Source organism: Agelaius tricolor, unplaced genomic scaffold (genome assembly GCF_023055355.1).
Source record: "Agelaius tricolor isolate 1412-34295 unplaced genomic scaffold, bAgeTri1.0.p SCAF_6, whole genome shotgun sequence".
NCBI classification, from domain to species: Eukaryota; Metazoa; Chordata; class Aves; order Passeriformes; family Icteridae; genus Agelaius; species Agelaius tricolor.
Genome location: NW_027269266.1, coordinates 53,672,311 through 53,679,318, shown reverse-complemented (window position 1 = coordinate 53,679,318; position 7,008 = coordinate 53,672,311). Strand labels below are relative to the sequence as shown.

The following is a 7,008-nucleotide window of genomic DNA, read 5'->3' as shown; positions in this document are numbered from 1 at the left end:
CAGGGCGGGCAAAGAGGACCACTGTGGATCCTGGCTCTTGGGCACTGACAGAATGTGATCCTGTATGTAGAGGGGAAGGAGAAGGAATAATTTCATTGTTGGCTGTGCAGTTTATTGACTGCAAAAGAAAAGGCAATTGCAGCATGGTCTTTTCAGAACCTTTTCTGGACCATCAGCGGCTCAACATGTAACTCGAACCCACTGAACTGCATCCAGCTCCCTGGAGAGATAGAGTTTCCCTCAAGGTCTATGTACCATCTAGCACTCTAACTCTTGCAAATCCCAAACCCCTTCAAAACATCCAGCAGCTGCTCTCAAAGAAAAAGTCCTACAGCAAAAAGCTATTGCTGGCCATAATAGTCCCCTTGTAGCCTGTAATTAGATGAAACACTCTAATGTGTCACATGTTCTTTCTCAACTATATATATATAGCATCAGCACATTCTCTCAAACTGGCAGAGTCTATTGTTACAGTGAAGAATTTCAAGCTGTAGTTCTGACAGAGAGATGTGCCAGGACAGAAGGCATTTAACTACTTACCCTCTTCCCTGTGCAATCTGATATTTGCAATAATTTTCATTATTTGACACTTTCAGTGTCACTGTGTCCAAGCATTGAGAGATCACACAGAGGGAAGTGTCAAGACAGAAGATGTTCAAAAAATACCCCCTTCCCTTAATAGCACATAATGCGTTGTTGCTTTGTAGCTTTTTTCCCAGAGAGAAAGAAGATACACCGCCATCACTTTTTTCAGTCTCACATCTTTGATGCAAACGTCAGCAGCTATTCTCATAGAAAAAGGCTCAAGAAGAAAAAGCCAGTGTAGGGCTGCACCTTCCACGTGCCCTAAACTCACCGATGCACTCTGTCCTTTCGCTCTCTTCTTCATCTACCATTGTGTTCTCTGGATAGCAGAGCCCAAAGGTAAGCACAATTGTTTCCATGGAGGGGCTGGAAAAGGATAAAGTAGCAGCAGAAGTAGCCCTCATTGAACTTTAATCCTTACAACTGCCAACATCACTTCATTTCACTGGCCAGTGGCAGCCATGCTCTTTTACAGCCAGTACGCTGCACCCACCAGCCCACTGCTGTGAGGCTTCATTCTCTGCCTCTTGCAAGCTCTTTCACTTTTACTCTCCCAGAAGCAAGTAGGCATCTGGCTTCTTGCTACGAACACTGTGCTAGTAGCATAGCGCTCCAGCATGCTTCTTCCGCCGTAGGATGCTTGGGGAACACACTTACCTTCTCAATGCTATGTAGCCCCATATTCTTCATCTCTTGTTGTCTGAATCATACTGGAAAGCTTTTTGGCTATGTCTAGCACAGAGAAAACGTGCCAGGACAGCAACCTTGCCAGGAGCATACTTGTGAATCATATTGATACTTGTATTTGCATCACATTCAAGAGGCAGTCTTCTTTCCTATACAATGTGCAAACAGCTGTCAGACCGTGTTACTCTCTCCATGCTCCATCCCAGCTCTAAGTACCAGCATGCACATTACAGTCTCACAAGGACTGAAAATCCTACAGTGGATGCATGCAGCATCCATGCAGAAAAGCTGCAAAACCATTACCTGGCTTCACATCTGTGTAGACCACAGAAGGCAAAAAATTAAGCAGCAGAGCACTGGGTTTTTGTGTGCAGAGCACCAACCTGAAAACCTTCAGCAAAACCTCATCCACAATCAGAGTAAGCAGAGAATATGTTTGCTGTTTGGAAAAGTAATGTGCTGCCCTTAGAATTCAACTCAAAATGTGAAGACAAGCATTTTCCACCGACAACTGGAATAAGAATTGGTAGAAGCACAAGAAAGTCAAGAAAATTGTCCATGTATTTCCTCCAAACAAATGCTAACGGGAATTTGGCAGGCAGGTGGCTGGCAGCCATTCTCCTCTAGCAACCTGAACGCTGCACACCCAAGCCAGGTGCTTTGCGGCTTCATTCTTCACCTCTTGTAATCTGTCAAGATTTCATTCTCCTGGAGGCACTTTGTCATCTACTTCTTGTGCAGAGCACTGCATCAGCTGCAAAGCGCTCTGGAGCACAGCTTCTACTGAAAGACTCCTAGACTATGCACGAACATTCTCAGTGCTGCATATCCCCACAATCTGCCTCTCTTGGCGTCAAAATCTAGGCAGAAAGCATTTTGACTACTTCTTACCCAGAGAAAATGTACCACGACAACACACTTGCACACACCTTTCCCCTCAAACTTGTGGTGTATTTGCACCACATTCAAGTGGCAGTCCTCTTTCCTATACAATCTGCAAAGCATTGTAAGATAATCATGCTCTCTGCCCTGGCCTTCTCAGTTCAAAATAGGAGAGCACACATTACAGCCCCACAAGGACAAAACATCCTGAGAGATGTCACAGTGCAGGTGTGCAGTACCAGATGCTGAAATGCAGCAAAGCTGAATGCCTTCGCTGAGATTCAGTTCTCTGCAGATCACAGAAGGTGAAGAATGAAGTGCCAGAGCAGAGGGCTTGTGTGAACAGTGTACTGAATTGTAGAAGTCCAGCAACAGCACATTCACAATCTGAGTCAGCTGAGAATACGCTTGCATCTGTGGGACGTTATCCCAAAATGTGGAGACAATCACATTCTTACACCTCCAGAGCTGCAGACTTCTGTGGAACACAAGGTGTCCTTGAAGTCATTCTTCCTTTTTCTGTGGGAGCAGCTGTTGAAAGTCGGCAAGGGAGTTGTGAGAATGAAAAATGGGATGGCACATAGATTTGCAAAAGAGAGTACAGTGCTGCAGTGTGTTTAGTGCAGTTTCGAGGCTCCTTGGAGAAATGGCATATGAAGAATCCCTTCTCTTTTGACACACACTGCTCTGTGATCTCACGATGCAAAAACTTTGCAATGGTGAAGGTGGAAGAAAATGCTTTTCTCCACATTTTGGGATGAAGTCCAATGGCAGCACTTTATTTTTCTGAGCAGCAAGCATATTCTCTGTTGACCCTGATTGTGGACAAGCTCTTGCTGGAGGTTGTTGCAGACATCTTTTATGAAAAATCCTTTCCTTAGGATTTTTCCTCCTGAGAAGCTGAGAGGCCTCAGGAACAAAATGTAAACAATGGTTATCTGCTGCTGTGGAATGCAACAGGTGGATCTTTGATTGGCCCATGTTGGATGTTTGTAATTAATGGCCAATCACAGCCCAGCTGGCTCAGACAGAGAGCCTGAGCCACAAACCTTTGTTATCATTCTTTCCTATTCTATTCTTAGCTAGCCTTCTGATGAAATCCTTTCATCTGTTCTTTTAGTATAGTTGTAATGTAATATATATCATAAAATAATAAATCAAGCCTTCTGAAACATGGAGTCAGATCCTCGTCTCTTCCCTCATCCAAGAACCCCTGTGAACACGGTCACAGGAGGTCTGCAATTCCGTACACTGCGTAGACCAGCCCAGAGCTCTGCTGCTTCATTTTTCACCTTTTGTCATCTGCATAGTATGGAAGTCAGGCAATGGCTTTGCCACTCTTCCACGTGGCTGATGCATGCACGCACTGTGACATCTTTTGGTTTTTTTGTCCTTGCAAGGCTGTAATGTGCACGCTGGTACTTGTCATGGTTTAACACTGGCACAATGCCAGTGCCCCCATGAAAATACCTTCTCCCTGGTTTCTGCTGTGAGATGTGACCAGGAATAAGCAAAGCAGGCTCTTACTTAGGGAAAAAAAAAGAACTAGAACTTTATTAACTACTCTACAACTACAGATAAAATGAAACACACACACTGGGAAAATGAAAACTTCACAAATGCATTTCCTCCTCCCCCCACCAAATTTCAACACAATACATTTGATCCTCAAATCACCAACTCTCGGTCCAGCACCACCCTTCAAACAATCAATCCTCAGTTCATCAAGAGGAGAGGAGTCCTTCTTGTGCCATGGGCTTCCCCTGGAAACACAGTCGAAGCCTCGTGTGTTTCCGTGTCACTCGTGGCACCGCCCGAAGAACATCTGCCGTGGTGACTTCTTCCTTTCCATGTCCAGTGCTCTCACCACTGAACATGGACCAGAGCTGCTTCTAGGGTTGTCTTTTAAGGATGCTCTGTCCCGATCCAAAAAAAGGCACAGTCTCTCCTTTGGGACACCTGTCCCCCCCATATTTTTCACCCCCTGGGGCCGAGGGGCATCAACACTGAACCCTCTTGGTTCTGAGGCCATTGCCTCCCCCTAGAATGCAGTCTCTGTGTCACAAGGAACTTGGGTCTGTCCATCTCTCTTCTGGGACACTTGTCCCAACAATCCCTCCTTTGGGACACCTGTCCCCCCCATATTTTCACCCCCTGGGGCCGAGGGGCATCAACACTGAACCCTCTTGGTTCCCAGGCCGGCATCTCTCTTTTGGGACACCTGTCCCCACAATCTCTCCTTTGGGACACCTGTCCCCCCCATATTTTTCACCCCCTGGGGCCGAGGGGCATCAACACTGAACCCTCTTGGTTCCCAGGCCGGCATCTCTCCTTTGGGACACCTGTCCCCACAATCTCTCCTTTGGGACACCTGTCCCCCCCATATTTTTCACCCCCTGGGGCCGAGGGGCATCAACACTGAACCCTCTTGGTTCTGTCCATGGCTATACAAAAAGAGTCCAGCAAAAGCCACTCCATCATCTCTTCCCACGAGGATTCTCTCACTTGCCCAGACCTCTCTCACACTGGCCCATTTCCTTTTTCATCTTCCACTCTATCTTCTAGGAAAGGTCAATGTTCTGTGAAGTTCTCATTTTCCAAAAAGGGGTTAAAAGCTCCTACAAGCGGCCGGCTGAACCCCCCCCTCTTCTCCGTCCCAGCCGTGCTGCCGGCACAGGCCCATGTTTATCAAGCTTCAAGGTCACAGTCTCAGGCAGCAGCTCTTTCTCTCTCTCTCTCTCTCTGTGTCTCTCAGGGGGGGGCTGCCCGATGCCTCCCGGTGTCTCTCTTTCTCTCTTCCACCCTTCCACCCCGGGGCTCAGGCCTACCTCTCTTGGCCACATGGCTTTCCCCTCCCCCTGCCCAGCCAGCAGCTGGGCCGGGGGAGAGACCCGAACTCTTTCCCGCCGGAAACCCAAGAGGGCCCTCCCAGGGGAGAGCTCTGCTTTTAACCCCGTGTTCTCAGAGGCGTGTCCATGTCCCAGTGGCCAGGTTAAATGCCAATATTAAAGTCTGAATATCCATTGGCCAAAAACACAGCATCCCAAAAAACACATTTCCTGTCAAACCACCACAGTACTTCAAGCTGAGAAGGACCATGCAGAGAGTGCCATGGTCTGACAACTGTTTGCATGTTGTACGGGAAAGAGCCTCTTGAATGTGGTGCAAATATCAGTATTGACAAGATTCAGGGGCATGCTCCACACAAGCTTTTTGTCCTGGCACATTTTCTCTGAGCAAGATGTAGCCGAAAAGCTTTTCTGTATGATTCAGATGAGAAGATGTGCACAATACGGGACTATGTAATGCTGCAAAGGTAAGTGCATTCCCCAAGCATCTTTCGGTAGAAGCAGCCTGCTGGGGCACTTCACTACCAGCACAGTGTTCATAGCAAGAAGCAGATGCCTATTCACCTCCAGGATAGTAAAAGTGTGACAGGTTACAAGAGCAGGAGAACAAAGCCGCACAGCAGCGGGCTGGTGGGTGCAGCATACTGGCTGTAAATAAGCATGGCTGCCACTGACCTGCCAAACAAATTCACTCTCTAGTCATAAGGATTAAAGTTCATTGAGAGTTATTTCTGCTGCTACTTTATCCTTTTTCAGCCCCTCCGTGGAAACAATTCTGCCTACCTTTGGGCTCTGTGATCCAGAGAACACCATGGTAGATGAAGAAGAGAGTGGAAGGACAGAGTGCATCAGTGAGTTTGATGTGGCTTACGTGGGGCATGCAGAAGGTGCAGCCCTGCACTGGCTTTTACTTCTAGAGCATTTTTCTATGAGAATAGCTGCTGGATGTTTGCCATGAAGACATGAGAGGGAAAAAAGTGATGGCAGGTCTACCTGCACAATTTAAAAGCTGTTAAGAAGAGGAGGTACTTTAAGAACATCTTCTGTCTTGACACTTCCCTCTGTGTGATCTCTAGCTGCTTGGACACAGCGACACTGAACATGTATGAAAATATTTGCGCTGCGAATGTCAGGTTGCACAGGGAAGAGGGTAGGTTGGCAAACGCCTTCTGTCCTGGCACATCTCTCTGTCAGAAGTGCAGCTGGATATTCTTCGCTGCAACAATAGACTCTGCCACTTTGAGAGAATGTGCTGATGCTATATATACATAGTTTAGAAGGAACGTGCGAATCACTAGTGGGTTCTGTTAACTTACAGACTGCAAAGGGACTATTATGGCCAGCACTGCCATTTGTTGAAGAACTTTTTTTTTTGTGAGCAGCTGCTGGATGTTTTGAAAGGGTTTGGGATCTGCAAGAGTTAGCATGCAAGATGATACACAGAGCTTGAAGGAAAGTGAATATCTCCAGGGAGCTGGATGCAGTTCAGTGGGTGTGAGTTACATGTTGAGCAGTTGATCAAGGTTCTAAAAGGAAGAGCCATGCTGCAATTGCATTTTCTTTTGCAGTCTATAAACTGCACAGCCACAAATGAGATGATTCCTCTTCCTTCTCTGCTACATGCAGGATCACATTCTGTTAGTGCCCAAGAGCCAGGATCCACAGCAGAGCTCTTACCCGCACTGCTCCCACATGACTGGGGCTGAGCCAGAAAAGAGGGCCCACTTGGCCTTCTCCTGGGCACTGCCAGTGCTCATCAAAATAGCCACACGATGGCAATGTCGACTCACAAAAGAAGGACACACACTGAATCCAACTTGAAACCACCCCAGGACACAGCCAAGTCGAAACATTCCTCATCACAAATCAACTGTGCCAGGACCAAAATATTTCTCCGATCTTCCCCTTCCAAGTGGATACTCTTCTTTGCACCACACTTAAAGATCAACACTATCTCCTCAGCCCTAAAAAACCTTTTCATTCTCGTACAGTCTGGTAACAAACT

General features: G+C 47.0%; 1 long non-coding RNA gene across 1 annotated transcript; it reads right to left on the bottom strand.

Annotated features, from left to right (window-relative positions):
• Window positions 1–3,681: 3,681 nt before the first annotated feature.
• LOC139591408 (uncharacterized) lies at window positions 3,682–5,223 on the bottom strand. The gene is made up of 2 exons (XR_011679637.1): window positions 4,376–5,223; window positions 3,682–4,113 (listed from the first exon to the last, which is right to left on the bottom strand). It is a non-coding gene; the product is annotated as an uncharacterized lncRNA (long non-coding RNA).
• Between the last annotated feature and the right edge of the window lie 1,785 nt (window positions 5,224–7,008).